Source organism: Rhinopithecus roxellana, chromosome 7 (assembly GCF_007565055.1).
Source record: "Rhinopithecus roxellana isolate Shanxi Qingling chromosome 7, ASM756505v1, whole genome shotgun sequence".
Taxonomy (NCBI): domain Eukaryota; kingdom Metazoa; phylum Chordata; class Mammalia; order Primates; family Cercopithecidae; genus Rhinopithecus; species Rhinopithecus roxellana.
In genome coordinates this window covers 117,144,935-117,162,704 of record NC_044555.1, presented here as the reverse complement: position 1 = coordinate 117,162,704, position 17,770 = coordinate 117,144,935, and positions in this window count along the sequence as shown.

Below are 17,770 nucleotides of genomic sequence, written 5' to 3'. Positions count from 1 at the left end.
TGGTCACAATTATATCAGATAATAAGGCTTCTGCTGTAATGTATATGAGGTGTGTAATAAATGAATTAATGCAAACTTTGATGTAGATAAAACAAGGCACCCTACAGATGTAAGGCATTTTTCATTTGATTCGGAAATTTGCCAGTACTCACCTAATTTACACCGAAATTTCAACCTTGTTTTGCATTGTTGTGTAATTAGAAGACATCTGAACAAAAATAAAGAACTTCAAGTCTTTTTTGTTTGCTTCATGTTGCGCTTATCTCCCTCCTTGGCAGGGTAGGTTTCTTTCTTTGGGTATTTTGTGAAATTTCTCCCTTGGAAGCTCTAGTTGATTGGCTTCCATACTGGGTGAGAGTTTGTAAGCAGAGTAGTTTTTCCAGTGCCATCCACAATGTGATGGTGGTTTCTGACAAGAGTTTCCAGTGCTGCTAAGCAACCATTACTGATGGCTAAAAATAGGGAGCAACCATCATATTTATGGGACTCTGAAAGCTTAAGGAGCTTTCACAAGCCAATTGCTTTGATACATAATTACTATAAGATTCAGCTTTTGAAATGGATTAAAATATATTATGTGTGAATCTGCAATAATTTTCTACAGCCAAAACTGTTCCTCAGATTAAAGGCTTTGTTTGCATTGACTTATTTTCTATTTAAAAATATTAACTGTATTTCATCTGGGTAGACATTTTCTTCACCTGTACTTATTTCCCTGAATTAAAGAGATGCAATAATATATAAACAATACAAATATGGAAGGTAGATTGGAAACTTCCTTCTGAATGAACTGTTGATTTCTTCACACTTGTGTCTTTATATATTACCATTTTAGCATGAACTCATTTACCTCTGCATTATTTCATATTTGCATTCATTCATTTAACATTAATTACTTATAGTTACCATTTTTCTATCTCTTTTCAACCATCCTTCTTCTCATCTCTGCATTTATTTATTGACCTAGTTGCCCTGCAAGTGTCCATCTTCATCAACTCTTTATCTCTCTAGCTATTTGTCTAGTATCATATCATGTCCTCTAATTTATTCAGCCATCTCTTTATTTTGAAGGTGTACTTAAAATCATTCCACAACTTACATCACTATCCTTTTCTGACTCCTTATATATAAAAAAAAGACTCGTAGCACCTACCACTCCCTGCAAATAATACGTCTAATTTCAAGCTCCATGAGGGCAGAGGACATATGTCTCTTTGTGCTTACATTGTGTCTGCAATCCTAGCACAGTGAGTGACTGGCCTTTAATAGTTGCCCAATACATATTCATTAAATGAATGCATAAATTTCTCCCATGTGTTTACATACCCATCCATTTCTCACTCTTTTTGCCAACACTCCATCAGTTTCTTTCACATCATCATCCTTTTTATCACCTACGTTCACTTCTATAAGCTGTCTGTCAGGTTCTTCACTCATCGTCACAACTATTCATCTATCCATTTCTATACCTAAAGCTCCCTATCTGTATCTAAGCAGCTATCTAACATTTTGTTAATATATTACAAGATATTTTTATTTGTTCATAATTACATCTATGCCTCTTTCCTCTCCTTGTCATTCATTAATCCATCATTCTCCACCATGTTTTTAACCTAAGTTATATTGTATATCACTTTAATATAGAATGATAAGGTGTGCACAGTTTCCAGTGAAAGGCCCAAAGGAAGGATGACAGAGAGTTTGCACCTTTCTCCATTTATTTTATACAAATTCATTTATATAAATTCAGCAAATAAAAATAAAAAAGAAGAGAAAAAAAAAAACAGCAACTTAAGTAGTGCCTGCCACTTCATTTAATGAATGTAGCCAATAAATGAAACATGATATATCTATTCCTAAAGTCCTTCAAATGAGATTACAAAATTTAAGAACAGATATTCATACAAATGGCCTTGAAACACAAGCCAACTATTTTTTGTGTGGCTCACCCAGAAAAACAGCAATTTGTTCCAAATTTTCAGTTAAAAATAGCTATGTCGGATCTACTAACCAACAGTAGTATGCTTAAGAGCACATTCCTATCTCTACGCATTCAATGTCGCAGCCACCTAACTGCATATAGTAGAATAATTTTAGAGTCCATTTCAAATGCATTTTTCTTTTCTATAAGCCAAAATTGATTTTACCGTAATCTCAAAGTTTTCTAAGCTAACAATCATTTTAATCATTTTATCTAGTCTCTCAGTTTCTTTTGTAATGCAGAATCTTCCATTCTGGATCCCCTGTCCTCACACTGCCAGCTGGACTGCTCTGTAGGACTCTTAAATGGCTGCAATCCTGAAATTTCCTTTATTGCTTTATTGGATTCTATGTCTTCATCTACCTGGCTTTGTATTTTTCCTAGAGAATATTCTCAAAAAACATCTGGAAATACATGAAATGAACGTGTTCAAGCCCTTCCTGCTTGGTTTTTTTTTTTTTTTTTTTTTTTTTTTTTTTTTTTGAGACCAAGTCTCGCTCTGTCGCCCAGGCTGCAGTGCAGTGGCGCTATCTCAGCTCACTGCAAGCTCCGCCTACCGGGTCCACGCCACTCTCCTGCCTCCGCCTTCTGAGTAGCTGGGACCACAGGTGCCTGCTGCAACGCCCAGCTATTTTTTTTGTTTTTGTATTTTTAGTAGAGACAGGGTTTCACCGTGTTAACCAGGATGGTCTTGATCTCCTGACCTCGTGATCCGCCTACCTCGGCCTCCCAAAGTGCTGGGATTACAGGCGTGAGCCACCGCGCCCAGCCAAAAAGTTCTTTCTTTTACCTTTGCATTTGATAGTTTACAGAGCAAAAACTTTCTCACATCCGTGCATTTTCTTCTCAAAGTTTGAAGCATTTCTTTGTTGGTTTCTCGTATTCAGCATAACTGATGAAAAGTTTGATGTCAGAACTACACATTCTTTTGTATGTAACTGTCTGCTTATCAACAACTCCAGCCCTAGCTCCCAGGAAGACTTTGCTTTTGTATTTTCTTTGCTGTTATAAAACTTTACAACTATATAGAAAAGAAAGGTTATCAATTTTCATTTATTGTTCTGGGTATTTTGATATGACGAGTTCTGTATTCTTTGGGAAAGTCTCTTCTAGTATTTACTGAATATGTTTTACTCATTGATTCTGTATTCTCCCTTTATAGAATGCCTAATAATCATATATTAAAACTACAAACACTAATTTTATATTTTCCACATTTTAAATCTTTTTATTTCATTATTTTATAAGATGTATTTAAATTGAACTTCAAGTTTTTATATTAAATAAAATATTTATTTGTTTGGTGATTTAAAATTTGTTGGTGATTTTAAATTTCCAAGACATTTTTCTTTTTCTCTGATTTTTCTTTTTCCATAGTTGTGTGTTTCCTTTTTTTTGGGGGGCGGGGGGGGGGGGGATTTTCTATCTTGTTTCACTCTCTGGAAACTTACTATAGATCTTTTTAAAGTAATTTTTATTCTTTTAATTTTGTTTCTTTCGTCTGAACTGATTTGCTTTTTTTTCTCTTATTTTCTTTCTGTACATGTTTTTCTTAGCTGTGTGGTGATATTCCTTTGTTCATATTTTAGAAGGAAGCAGCAAAAACCTACTAGAGACTGCTGTTTACTTGGTTGGAGATTTCAAATGATGGGTTTTAGTTTATCACAAAAAAGAGTAGAAGCTTGAATGTATGTTCTGAAACTACTAAATTGCAGAACATCCATTAATTTGCTATGAGCTGAAAATATCCAAATAACCTCTGTTTTGTTTAACTACTTTTATTTCTTTAGTAAATAATTTTAACTTTTTTCCAAGCAGTTAAATACATTACTACTGGGATTGTTCCACCTCTGGTGTTAAGGGTGAGAATCTTCTTAGACCTGTGACCCAGTGAAATTGTTGAAAATTATACATGTATTATATGTATATGATATATTTATCATATATGCACGTGTGTGTGTACGCATGTGCATGTGTGTATACATTTAAGTCTCAGGAAATGGTACTAAATGTATATGGCAAATTGAGAAACCTTTATTCCAAAAATCTATTAAAATTCTTCAAGAATTGTGAGAGTCTGTGATTACTGAACTAAGAACCATTCTCTTCTTCCTCTGTCAGAGCTCAGTGAGCCAGAAACTCCATTCCAGACTGATGCAGCTCAAAACAGAGGAATAATTCTGCCTCCAGCTTTTAGTCACAGGACTATCCTCCCAGGAAGCATGGGCAGGAAGTCAACATTTCTCATCCGGTCCCCAGCTACCTGTTGCTAAACGTAAATTCTGGATGAGTGAAACTAAGAAATAGGAGCTTCCTTTTTCTTCCCAGCCCACGCTTGTGAGACTAAAGCTCTATCTTGGGTGAAACACTGCCAAGAATATTGGGTCACTGATTAGCCTTTTCCCCTCTTGCAGGATGGCAACTTCATGCTGGGAGAGACAAGCAGAAGATCTGAGTCTACTTCGCCCCCCACCCTTCCCCGGAACTGAGCATCCAGCCTTCAACTAGGAGTGTCATTCAGAGGTAAGTGTGACATTGTCTCCATTTTCAACTCCAAAGCCATGGCTCAAGGATTTTTCTTGGGAAAAGAAGCAGGCTATAAACAGAGTGTTCCATATATCGTCCCAAAGAAATTGATTTAATTTGCAACAGACTGTGGAGAAGTTCAAATCTAAAAGTGTTACTATGGACTGAATTTAGTCCCACCCAAACTTACAAGATGAAGCCCTAACCCCCAAGGTGATGGCACTTGGAGATGGAGCCTTTGAGAGATAATTAGGTTTAGACAAGGTCACTAGGGTGGGCTCTCATTATGAGATTCATACTGTTATAAGAAGAGACACAGGAGCTTGCCTGCTTTCTCTCTCTCTCTCTCTCTCTCTCTCTCTCTCTCTCTCTCTCTCTCTCTCTCTCTCTCTCTCTCTTTCTGCCAGCCATGTGAAGACACAGCAAAAAAGCAATCATCTACAAGCCAGAAAGAGAGCCTTTACCAGAAACGTATCATGCTGGCATCTTGACATTATATATAACAGAAATTTATTGCTCACAGTTTTGGTGACTGGGAAGTCCAAGATTAGGGCACGGGCAGATTTGTTCTCTGGTGAAGGTCCACTTCCTGGTTCATAGATGGCAGTTCTATGCCGTACCTTCGTATAATAGATGTGAACAAAAGAACTCTTGGGACCTCTTTTATAAAGCCATTAATCCCATTCATGAAGATTCCACTCTCATGACCTAATCACATCCCATAGGCCCCAGCTCTTAATAACACCACATTGGATATTAGATTTTAACGTATTTTGGAGGGGAGTCACAACCATTGTCTATAGCACCAACTTCAGATAATTATTAAAAATCACTTCTTCATTGTGGTTTCCTTCCCATTGTGTTTATTGTTGTGCATTTTTGTCATTTAGGAGGCTATAAAAACAGCTTGCTTGCTGGAGCTTTGCACATCATTGCTTCATTCAAAAGAGAATCTCAGAAAATTACTGTGATGCCTATAATCTAACAAAGAGAATCATGGGTGCACTAAGTATATACTGTGAATTTAACTCAGATGCTCATGAACAAATGGTTTCTTTACACTTGTATATCAGCTCCTCTATATTAAAGATGTAGCTAATTAAACATATGTTTATGTTTTATGATTATTTTAGACATTTTTCTTCTTGAGTTTTGTTTGTTCTTTGTTGCTAACCAAATTGTTTGAAAATTCTTAGGAAAATTACTTATACCTACAAATCATGTATGATGTCTAATTTAAACTCTAAACAGACTCTATTTCTCACGTTACATAGTGGAGAAGGTATAACTCCATATGGTGAATTGTTATTTTGAACTTGAAGTCTTAACTTGGTTAACTATATCACCACAGAGTAGCTATTTATCAATCTCATGAGCATAAGCCAGTAATTACTATTTTAAGTATGAACATATTCTTAGTTTCAGGCATTTTTGTATTAATTAGCTAACCAGTTGTTTTGGCTTCTGATACATCTGTTAGTGGGGAATTTTGTTTTAATTCAATACTTAAATAGATTAAAGCCTGTGTGTGATTGAGAGATGTGGAAATATTCCTGCATATACACCATATATGTGCAGAATTTAAAGGTTAAACATTTCTATCTCCTATTAAAAATGTATGTAATTAAATGCTGAAATTTAAAAAGCTGATTTTTGTTTAAAATGCACATGTTCTAAATTTAGAAATTGTAAAACAAAATTTTACTACCTCATTAGTATTTTTCAATTTAAATTATTTTTTTTGGTGTGCTTTTTAGTTTTTAAGTTCAGGGATACATGTTTAGGTTTGTTACATATGTGACTTTCAAACTCTAACTGCAGGAACTCATTACTTCCAGTCTGTTATGTTCTGGTCATTGATTCCTCTATCACTATTACCACCCACAGAGCCTATATAAGCCATGTTGGCCCTCAACATTTCTGATGGAAGAGAATAAAGATATGGTTTTGTTGCTTTCTTTTGCAAAATCAAATGTTATTTTACACTAGATCAATGGTTCCTAAGCCTGGCTGTGTACCACAAAGCACACTTGGAGAGATTTGTAGTTTGTTTCATTTGTTTGTTGTTAACTATAAGTTTCCAGATTCTATTTCAAATCTATGAAATGGAATCTCTATATGTGGAATTCAGGGATATATATATATATATATCTATTTCAAGCATGTCCTGTAGTGTTTCTAATGCCACCTTGAGACCACAGAATCATTTGAGGAAACCAATGTAACTGACATTTATTACACTCCTCCACATCAGTATGAAGGGCATGTGAGCCTGGATTTTGTAGTGTTCACCACTAAATTCCCCGTATAAAACATAGTATCTGATAGGTCTTAGTCCTTCATTAAACATTAGAATGAGAAAGTCAATGAGTTTATGAATTTAATGTCTGTATCACTATAATGCAAGTGGAAGGAACAGAGAACCAGGGAAGACCTCAGTCTGAGAACAAAGGAAGCCAACTTAGTAACAATTACCCTGTTATCAATAGAAGAATAATTCCTTAAGGATTTGTCAGGACCATTTGTAGTTGGAAATCTGATTTTAGGAGGCTATAATAGCAGCTTGTGTGCTGGAGCTTTTCAAGTCACTGCTTTATTCAAGAGAGAATCATAGAAACCTACTGTGATGTCAGTAATCTAGCAAAGAGAATCATGGCTGCACTAAGTATATACTGTGAATTTAACTTAGATGTTCATGAACGAATGGTTTCTTTATACTTGTATATCAGATTGTCTATAAAAGATGTAGCTGATTAAACATATGTTTTTATGATCACCATTTTAGGCTTTTACTTCTTGAGTTTTGTGTTTACTCTTTGTTGCTAACCAATTTTTTTTGAAAATTCTCAGGAAAATCACTTTTACATACATATCATGTATGATGTGTAATTTAAACCCTAAACAGATTCTATTTCTGATGTCACACAGTAGATACTACTGTATTCTCTGATGATTCAGTGATTGCTGTACAAAATGATTTCTAAACTCACACATGTCCCCTAAACCATATCAAGCAGGGTTGATTGATTGTATACCAATCAGCTTCATCTTTATTTTTTATCATGTTCAGAAATGGCAGCATAGGTGTTAAAAGCGTATTAACATCCTTACGGGTTGGCTGCAAAACACGCGGTCAATATTAGCTGTGGCCTGTATAGTCACAAAGGTTTTCTGTTCTTTTTAAAAATTGTACTTCCTGAAGCTTAAGAAATTTATATTTTGTAGTTTCTTTCTTTGGGGGGTGGGAGGCGTGCAAGGAAACAAAACCTCAATTCATAGCCTTTTAAACATAGTTGAGTTTATGTGTCCCTCACAGATGTTTTTGTTTATGTTTCTATTTTTTTATATATTCTTTTTTAACCACTCAATAGAATCAGATGATTCAGTCTTCCTCACCAGCCCAATAGTATTATTCCATTTTTCTACAGATCTTGGTTCTCTTTAAGATATACAGATGTACCATGTGAACTCATTTCTTCCCTCTCTTTCTACTTTTGAAATTGATCTCTTCATTATTCTAAGTGTATTTTGATAATATTCTCTTCATGCAATAATTCCAAACATATTCTTGACATATCTCCTTTGCCCTGAATACCCATAAGCATCATTACTCAAAATAGGGAGGATAGAGCTGGGAGTGGTGACATGGCCTGGATAGGCTATATGTGCCTTTAATATAAATTCAATAATTTAGAACAATAGTTTTCAGAAAAAAAGTGTTGGTTTTGGTTTTGACTACAGTAATACGAGCATGCAAACAAATTTGCCCATTGAATGATACAAATTATTAAATATTTTCCTGCCTTATAATTTAGTAGATTTGTATGTGTGCATGCTTAACTTTGCCTTGTAACTTGTTAGCTAGTAATGAAATAAAATAAGAGCCAGTTGGTCAAAAACAGAAATGATGAAATTAAATTGCATTATAAATTAAAGCATACACTCCCCTCCTTTGTTTCAAGCTTCAAAAGCTTGTGTAGGCTCAAGTCCTATGGCCTTAACTACATATTTGGATCTTTACCTGGGTCTTCAAAGTCCATATGCTAGTAATTGAATTTAACCTATTTCCATGCTCCCAGTCCCAAACTATCTCCTTTCTTTTACCCATCTAAGACTATATATGTTATCCTCAAGGAACAGAAGTGAAGAGAAGATCAGACATCATCCCTCACTATATTGTGAGTGTGTTGAGGTAGAGCCTCCTTATTCAAGGACAGCCTAAACAGAGACCCCAGAGTTACCAGGCTTAACTGAAATACAATTGAACATATATTATGGTATTCTAGGTTTATACTATTTCTTTTACAACCTGAGTTAATACCATCTCACATAGAAACCAACATTGAAAATATTCTAGAGAAAACTAACCTATTGATAAAAGTGCACAAAATTCTTACTGAGCCCTATAGCCATGCCAAACAAAGTTAATTTAAAAAAAAGGAAGATTACCTTATATTTTTCCTTAAGGTGCCAGTGTCTGACAGGAAAGTTAGATACACACATAGATATTTGCAATGAAATGTGATAAGAGCTCTAGCACAGAGCAAGATCAAGTAACTCAGCTATGAAAGTCTGAGAATTCATATAGGCACTATTACTCTGCAATAACTAGTCTTTACTAGCATATAAGAAAGGAAAGGGTATTCTAGACCTAGTGCACCTGATTGTAAAACATGGACAATTTTGCAAATAAGAAAAGGTTCTATGGGCGGAAGTGCAGGACATATACATTGATGATGGGAGAGGGCAAGAGGAGAGCAGTCAAAAGTGCCACCAAAGAGCAGTTAAGCTCAGTTTTTAAGGGACTTTGCATACTACACTACACACTTGAACTCCGTTCTGTGGGCAATCGTGAGCTATTGCAGACATTTAATCTAGATTGTATTTTTGGTGTAGAAATATTTATCTGGATAGAGTGTGGAAGATAGTTCAGAAGTAGGATGAGGCTGCAGACGAGGAAAACTAGGAAGCTTAAAGTATCCTACTACTTCAGGTAAAATTGAGACTAGAGAAAACACTATTAATTGTAATATTATTTCTCAGTTATATTCATTTTCTGTCCTTTCCTTGTGTTTCTTTTCTTCACAGTGTTCTCTCTGCAAGTTTCTTGTTCATATGTTTGGCATTCACATACACTGCTGATTTCTGGAATCTTTTACCAGGCAAATCTGTTGATGCCAATGGATGGTTGCCTTGCCCACATCTGACTGCAAAAGCCAGCTTCTCTTTGGAACAAAAGGCCAGATTTGGCTAATCACACTAATAATTTAGAAACAGCTAAATGACTTCCACCTCTTTGCAGGTGGAAAGATAAAGATATTTTCTCTAGAATGCCAAATGCTGAGTCGTGTTTCTGATGAAGTTCCTTTTACTCTTTTACATCAGTAATCTGACAAGTCTCACAGTTCTCTCCTCTTGGTTGTCTTCACAATCCTTGACGAAATTCCTCTTTGTTATACTGCGATTTATTCTGCAGTGTGATAAGATATTTTTCCCCAGTACAAGGACTTTGCAGGGTTTTGTCTGACCAAAATGATAAAGGTACTTAACTGTTCAAGGATTTAAACAAGCACTCCCATCCCCTAAGTATGGCTAATCCTTTTTTAGTATGTTGTTTGCCTCAGTTAACAATAGTATTTTGACAGTGTTGTGGACTTAAGTTCTTTATGACTGTGGTGAGCTACTGCCCAAGAAAAGTATCAATATTCAAATTGCGTTCTTAGAGACCCTCCTGTCCTCTCCTTTCCTGTTCTTCCTGTGTCTCTATGATTACCCTTTTCAATTATATCTCTGTGTATGAATAAGTAGGGACTAAGTTTTATAATTCATGATTACACATGAATTTGGTCCTGTGAGAATGGGTAGTTGTTAAATCCAAATGCTAACATATTTCAAGAAAAAAAGTGGTGCTAAAAACCAAGGCTGGAGGGAAAAATGCAGCTTATGTTTTTTGGAGAGTTCATCCAGGAAACTGAGAAAGGTTGATATCATTATTGAATATCTTTATTCCTTTCCATCTGCCAAAATGCGCCAAGGGAATAATTTTTCCCTTGCTTGATATTTTGGTCTATGTGCCGCGCCCCATCAGACATTTCAGGTAGACATTTAAATGGACAAGTGCAATAACTCATAATATCTGTTCTGCACACAGCTGCTTATCTGCCTTTGTGACTTTATACAAAACCTACTTGCACTCTGACTCGATTTACTTTCCTTTAAAGTTGGCACTAGCACATAGAAATTTTTCTGATATTATGAGACTGTGTTTAATGTTATTGTCTGTGAAACACATCAAAATGATCCCTAAAGAGAGGGATGATTAACTTCTTAGAGAAGACAAGAGGGCATGATATCATAATAACTCATTCTTTAATTTATTCAACTAATATTTGTTGAGTGTCTGGTATTGCTAGGCATATAGCTGTTTTCATTAATCTGACAAAATGTCACACGGAGACAGGAATGTTGAGGGTTTCTGGTTTTCTAAAGGTCCAATAAAGGGCCTGATTGTAAAAGGCATTATTTTCTTTTTTTGTGTACATATTACTTAAATAACATTAAACAAGCGATAGATAAGCAGATTTCAGATCAGTTGCAAAGAATACTTGAACAGAGGTAAAAAAGAGCTGTCAAAAAAAAAAAAAAGAAAGAAAGAAAAAACTGATGGACTTCCTAGTGATGTGTGCCTGCCATCAATTGACATACTAATACAGGATCAATTTTTGAAGAGTCTGATGGATTTACTTCCATGTGGGAAGTTAGACTACATGATGACTCTCAACTATCAGATTCCTTTATTCTATTTATGTCTGTAAGGATCTGTGTAGGCAGCCCTTTGTGTCATCTCATACCTGTGTCTTGGAGCAAGCCATAGCACTTATTTTTATTCTCCTCCCAAATAAAGCAATAAACAGTTTACAGAACGTTTGGTTAAAGAATTACAGGAGAGTAGTTTCTATAAGTTGAACATAAAATTTCACTTTAAAATCCCCATCAGATACGTTTCTTCTACCCCAAGCGTCTTTTGTTTAACTCTAATTGCTGGGTTTTCTTTTACTAGCTCCTTCTTTAAGTGGCTGGTACTCCTGATCTTACTTCTTTTCTTCCAAAGACCCAGTACTAGCTCCCGGATCTTCCAAAATATCTGTCTGTTTTTCTCTTTGTTTGTTATGCAAAATTGTTTTAAGACGTAAAGTTCTTTCAATACTCAATTTCCACACCTATTAATTATTACAGGGAAATACAGATCTCTCAGTTCTTTCACTACTCAATTTCCACACCTATTAATTATTACAAGGAAATGTAGATCTCTCAGTCACCAGGATTCATCCTTGGAAAATGGAGAGACATTTAAGAAAAATAAAATATGTGTTTCTCCTGCCATATATAAATCATCTTGCACAGTGTATAGCACATAGTAACCACTACATAAATAGCTACTGCTATCATTGATTTTATTTGTGTATTCATTCAAAAATACTTATTTTGTGATTACTATGTGTTTAGCACTGTTCTAAACACTGAGGCCATGTCTATAAGCAAAATAGACAAAATGTCTGTCCTTATCAATATTACATTCTAGTAAAAGGAAACACTTAGAAAACATGATACAATATAATAACAAGTAAAGAGGTAACACATATGAAGAAACAATCCAGCATGATAAGGGTACGGGTAGAGATGGAGTTAGCTACTAGGGGGAATATCCAGCAAACTTTCTCATTCCAAACTGCTGTTCATTTGGAGTTAATATTAACAACTGAAATAATTAATTTTATGTAAAATAAAAAAGCATCTTCAAAATAGCTTGTCGAGTCTTGGATATATGTCTCTGTGTGTGTGTGTGTGTGTATAATTTAAAAACAGGCAAAATTGAATTAAGTGTAAATGATAACTATAAATATATATACACATACATATACATATATGCACACACATACACAAATGCATATATTTAAAATATTTTTTAAAATAATCTTTGAAAAGATAATCACGTAGTCAGTGTTCCAAATGCACAACATTTGTGACGTATACATGGCAACTCATGGAATACTCTGAAAACTATTCCTCATGTAAAATGTTTGAATGTCAGAAATAAGTATGAGGTCAGGGATAGGTTCTGCTCAATGCGTTTAATATTGCTTCTTTGAGCCCAACCCAAGATGTACTTTACCTAGGGAACACTAAAACTGTTTGTCATGTCAAGAACCGCTCTGTGGAAAAAGGAAAAATTATGTGTATCAATTATTGTATATGTAACCAAAAGCCCTGTCCCTAGATAATGGTTTGTACTGATTTTGGCTGTTCTTCATTGGTATGCGTGCTAGTGAAGCCCTATTTTCTCAGATAGGCAACCTCTATATAGCTGCCCCAAATAGTTTATGGGTAGAAAAATAACAGAATTGGAGATTTAGTGTTTGACACAGAACTTGTTCTGATTATATATACCAGGTCTTCCAAAAATGAAAAACTTGCTCACATTAATTTAAAATAAAGCCATCCAGCTTTTCCTTGTTGGCTGGGGTCCCCATGTTGGATCCTTGATTAATTGCTAATACTAAAATTGAGTGAACGGGAAGGCAATTAAAATGCAGACTCCGCTAACCTGTGTTCATCTTGGAGGGCTTGAGGCAATGGACTGTAGTTGATGGGGAACAGTTTCTGAACAAGAGTTATCACATTTGACAAAAATGCAGGGTGTTTTATCAAACTAAAATTTCAGATAAACAATAAATGAGTTTTTAGTATGAGCATGGCCCCCATATTGTATAAGGCATTCTTATGATTAAAAAGCAGCATTTTTAAAATCTGAAATTCAAATGTAACTGGGCATTCTGTATTTCATTTAGAAATCCTATTCACAACCACTGATATTTGACTTGCAGGGCTGAGTAAAGTTGGGCAGCAAAGTGAGGTTCTGAAGAACTGGGGTCAAAGAAGCTGAAGTTTAGAGATCTGGAATCCATACAAACTATGTAAGGGAACGGCAATGGCATGTTCACTGTGTGCCAAGAATTTTGCTGATTGTTTAAATGCATTATCTCATTTAGTCCGCATAAAAATCCTTCCATTAAGGTAATGTTATGAGGAAGGAGATTTAGTCAGTAAAGATTGCAAAGCTAATGAATGGCAGAGAAGGAATTTGAACCCAGGGAATCTGTCTCCAGAGTCCATGTCCTTCATCCTGTAGTCAGTGTCTGTCTCCTATTTTGGTTCAACGTTATAAAAAGGCTGGTTTTATAGATTCATTGAAAGTTTCCAAATTCCAGTCTTTTTTTTTTTTTTTTTTTTTTTTTTTTTTTTTGAGGCGGAGTCTCGCTCTGTCGCCCGGACTGGAGTGCGGTGGCCAGATCTCAGCTCACTGCAAGCTCCGCCTCCCGGGTTCACGCCATTCTCCTGCCTCAGCCTCCTGAGTAGCTGGGACTACAGGCGCCCGCCACCGCGCCCGGCTAATTTTTGTATTTTTAGTAGAGACGGGATTTCACCGTGTTAGCCAGGATGGTCTCGATCTCCTGACCTCGTGATCCGCCCGTCTCGGCCTCCCAAAGTGCTGGGATTACAGGCGTGAGCCACCGCGCCCGGCCCAAATTCCAGTCTTTTGGATATGTTGAAGAAATAATATGACCTTAAAGTCGGGAGATGCTTGGGGATTTCCAATGAGACTGTTTACAACTCTTCTGAAACAATCTTTGCACCTGGATTTTGTAAAAATAGAGTTGACATATTCCACCAAGTGGGTTCCATGTTTTGAGGCAGTATGGTACACTGACAAATCACTGGTGCCATTTAACACTCTACACTTTAAAAAATAGGATGACTAGCACTCATTTGTCATTTACTTAGCACCTATTTTGTGCAAAACCACTACACTAAAGGCTATAAGACAGTAGGAAATTAAATGTCATAGCCCTTCTTCTCAGAGAATTTACAATTTAACTGGAGAGATAGACAAGTAAACAATTAACTCTTCAAATACCAGGCAATGTAAAATAAGACCTTTAACAGAAGTGCAAGGAGAGTGCATTGGGAAAACAGAGGGGAGTACATTCTCTTTGAGAGACAAAGGCAAAAGACTAGATAAAGGATGAAGTGTAGAGACACAAGGCAAACAAAATGACAAAGTTAAAATAAAATTAAAAAACGCTCAAAAAACCAAGCATCTCTATGGTTATTTTGCTATGGAGAAATCAGTAATTTAAACATGCAAAAAGTTGGCAATCATACAGTAACCCTGGTTTAGGAGTAACATAATGCTCTTATCACATTTTGAATCTAAATTATTTTTCTGATGTCACCTTATAGAAACTTTGTAATTACATTTCTTTATATTTTTGGAACTAATAAACTTGGATTTTATTAATCATTTTAAAGTTGTGTAGTCACAGCAGATAGGTAGAAGATATATGACTGAATAATGCATGCTATAAAAACAATCGACAAATAAATGATACAGAGAGTCTGAATTGCATATGTTAAAATAAAGCTGCAATTTTATCTATGTTAACCTAAAAATAAGATCATTCTAGTTTTGAAACATGGTATACATTAATAAATTACATGATGAATTTTTTATATTTGTTCTATTACATCATGATTTGTGTTACATAGTTATAACACATTATTGAACTTTGCTATTTAATGACAATAGTTTTTTATTTGAAAAGCTAGATATGCTTAGGAAATTATGTCTTCCCAGATATTGCTTCTTTCCATTGTGAGAAACTTTCTTTACCATGTATGCTAAGAAAATATTGATCTATTATTCTCAATTCAGATAATCCTTCTTGTTTCAGATACTAGGAACTTTGTAACCACAGCATAGCCCAAGTGACAGCCATTATAATTTCTGAAAGTCTCTGAAATATAAACCATGAAAGCAAATTGGAAATATTATAGATGATTGTTTAACTTGCCTGTGCCCTAATTTTCTCCCATCAAAATGAGAACAATAAGCTTATCTATTTCCTAGGGTGCATTAGGAAATTAAATGAGATAATATACATGAAGTATATACTACAGTACTTAACACAGAATAAAAAAGCACAACTAAATTATCATCTGCCAGAATATAAACTCCATGTCGACAGGGCTTTTTCTTTTTTTTCACTGCTGTAGCGCCCACCCCCAACCACCCTCCCACATAAAAGAAACAATCATGAACACATAACAGTTGGTCAATAAAAAGTTTTGGAATGAGTGTAGCAGTGTTAGAAATACTCTCCACTTTTCTTCATGGATAAGTGTTTTATAAAAGACAATTATCTCTCAAAATTGTGTCCTCTTCATAAATCTGCCTGTGTTAATATTTTATAGATCATTCAGTAAACATCTATATACCAAATACTTGATCTATTACAATAGAAAAGAGGGCTGAGAGCCCAAAATCTCCTTAAGCTGATAAGCAACTTCAGGAAAGTCTCAGCATACAAAATCAATGTTCAAAAATCGCAAGCATTCCTACATACCATTAACAGACAGAGAGCCAAATCGTGAGTGAACTCCCATTCACAATTGCTTCAAAGAGAATAAAATACCTAGGAATCCAACTTACAGGGGATGTGAAGGACCTCTTCAAGGAGAACTACAAACCACTGCTCAAAGAAATAAAACAGGACACAAACAAATGGAAGAATATTCCATGCTCACGGATAGGAAGAATCAATATCGTGAAAATGGCCATATTTCCCAAAGTAATTTATAGATTCAATGCCATCCCCATCAAGCTACCAATTACTTTCTTCACAGAATTGGAAAAAACTACTTTAAAGTTCATATGAAATCAAAAAAAGAGCCTGCATTGCCAAGACAATCCTAAGCAAATAGAACAAAGCTGGAGACATCATGCTACCTGACTTCAAACTATTCTACAAGGCTACAGTAACCAAAACAGCATGGTACTGGTACTAAAACAGAGATATAGACCAATGGAACAGAACAGAGGCCTCAGAAATAATGCCATACATCTACAACCATCTGATCTTTGACAAACCTGATGAAAACAAGAAATGGGGAAAGGATTCCCTATTTAATAAATGGTGCTGGGGAAACTGACTAGACATATGTAGAAAGTTGAAACTGGATCCCTTCCTTACACCTTATACAAATTAATTCAAGATGGATTAAAGCCTTAAATGTTAGACCTAAAACCATAAAAACCCTAGAAGAAAACCTAGACAATACCATTCAGGACACAGGCATGGGCAAGGACTTCATGACTAAAACACCAAAAGCAACGGCAACAAAAGCCAAAATTGACAAATGGGATCTAATTAAACTAAAGAGCTTCTGCACAGCAAAAGAAACTACCATCAGAGTGAACAGGCAACCTACAGAATGGGAGAAAATTTTTGCAATCTACTCATCTGACAAAGGGCTAATATCCAGAACCTACAAAGAACTCAAACAAATTTCAAGAAAAAAACAAACAAACCCATCAAAAAGTGGGCAAAAGATATGAACAGACACTTCTCAAAAGAACACATCTATGCAGCCAAGAGACACATGAAAAAATGCTCATCATCACTGGTCATCAGAGAAATGCAAATCAAAACCACAATGAGATACCATCTCACACCAGTTAGAATGGCAATCATTAAAAAGTCAGGAAACAACAGATGCTAGAGAGGATGTGGAGAAATAGGAACGCTGTTGATGGGAGTGTAAATTGGTTCAACCATTGTGGAAGACACTGTGGCAGTTCCTCAAGGAACTAGAACTAGAATTACCACTTGACCCAGCAATCCCATTACTTGGTATATACCCAAAGGATTATAAATCATGCTACTATAAAGACATGCACACGTATGTTTATTGCGGCACTATTCTCAATAACAAAGACTTGGAACCCACCCAAATGTCCATCAGTGATAGACTGAATTAAGAGAATATGGCACATATATACCACGGAATACTATGCAGCCATCAAAAAGGATGAGTTCATGTTCTTTGCTGGGACATGGATGAAGCTGAAAACCATCATTCTCAGCAAACTATCACAAGGACAGAAAACCAAACACTGCACATTCTCACTCATAGGTGGGAATTAAACAATGAGATCACTTGGACACAGGGCGGGGAACATCACACACTGGGGCCTGTCAGAGGGTAGGGCGCTGGGGGAGGAATAGCATAGGAGAAATACCTAATGTAAATGATGAGTTGATGGGTGCGGCAAACCAACATGGCACATGTATACCTATGTATCAAACCTGCATGCTGTGCACATGTACACTAGAACTTAAAGTATAATAAAAAATAATTTAA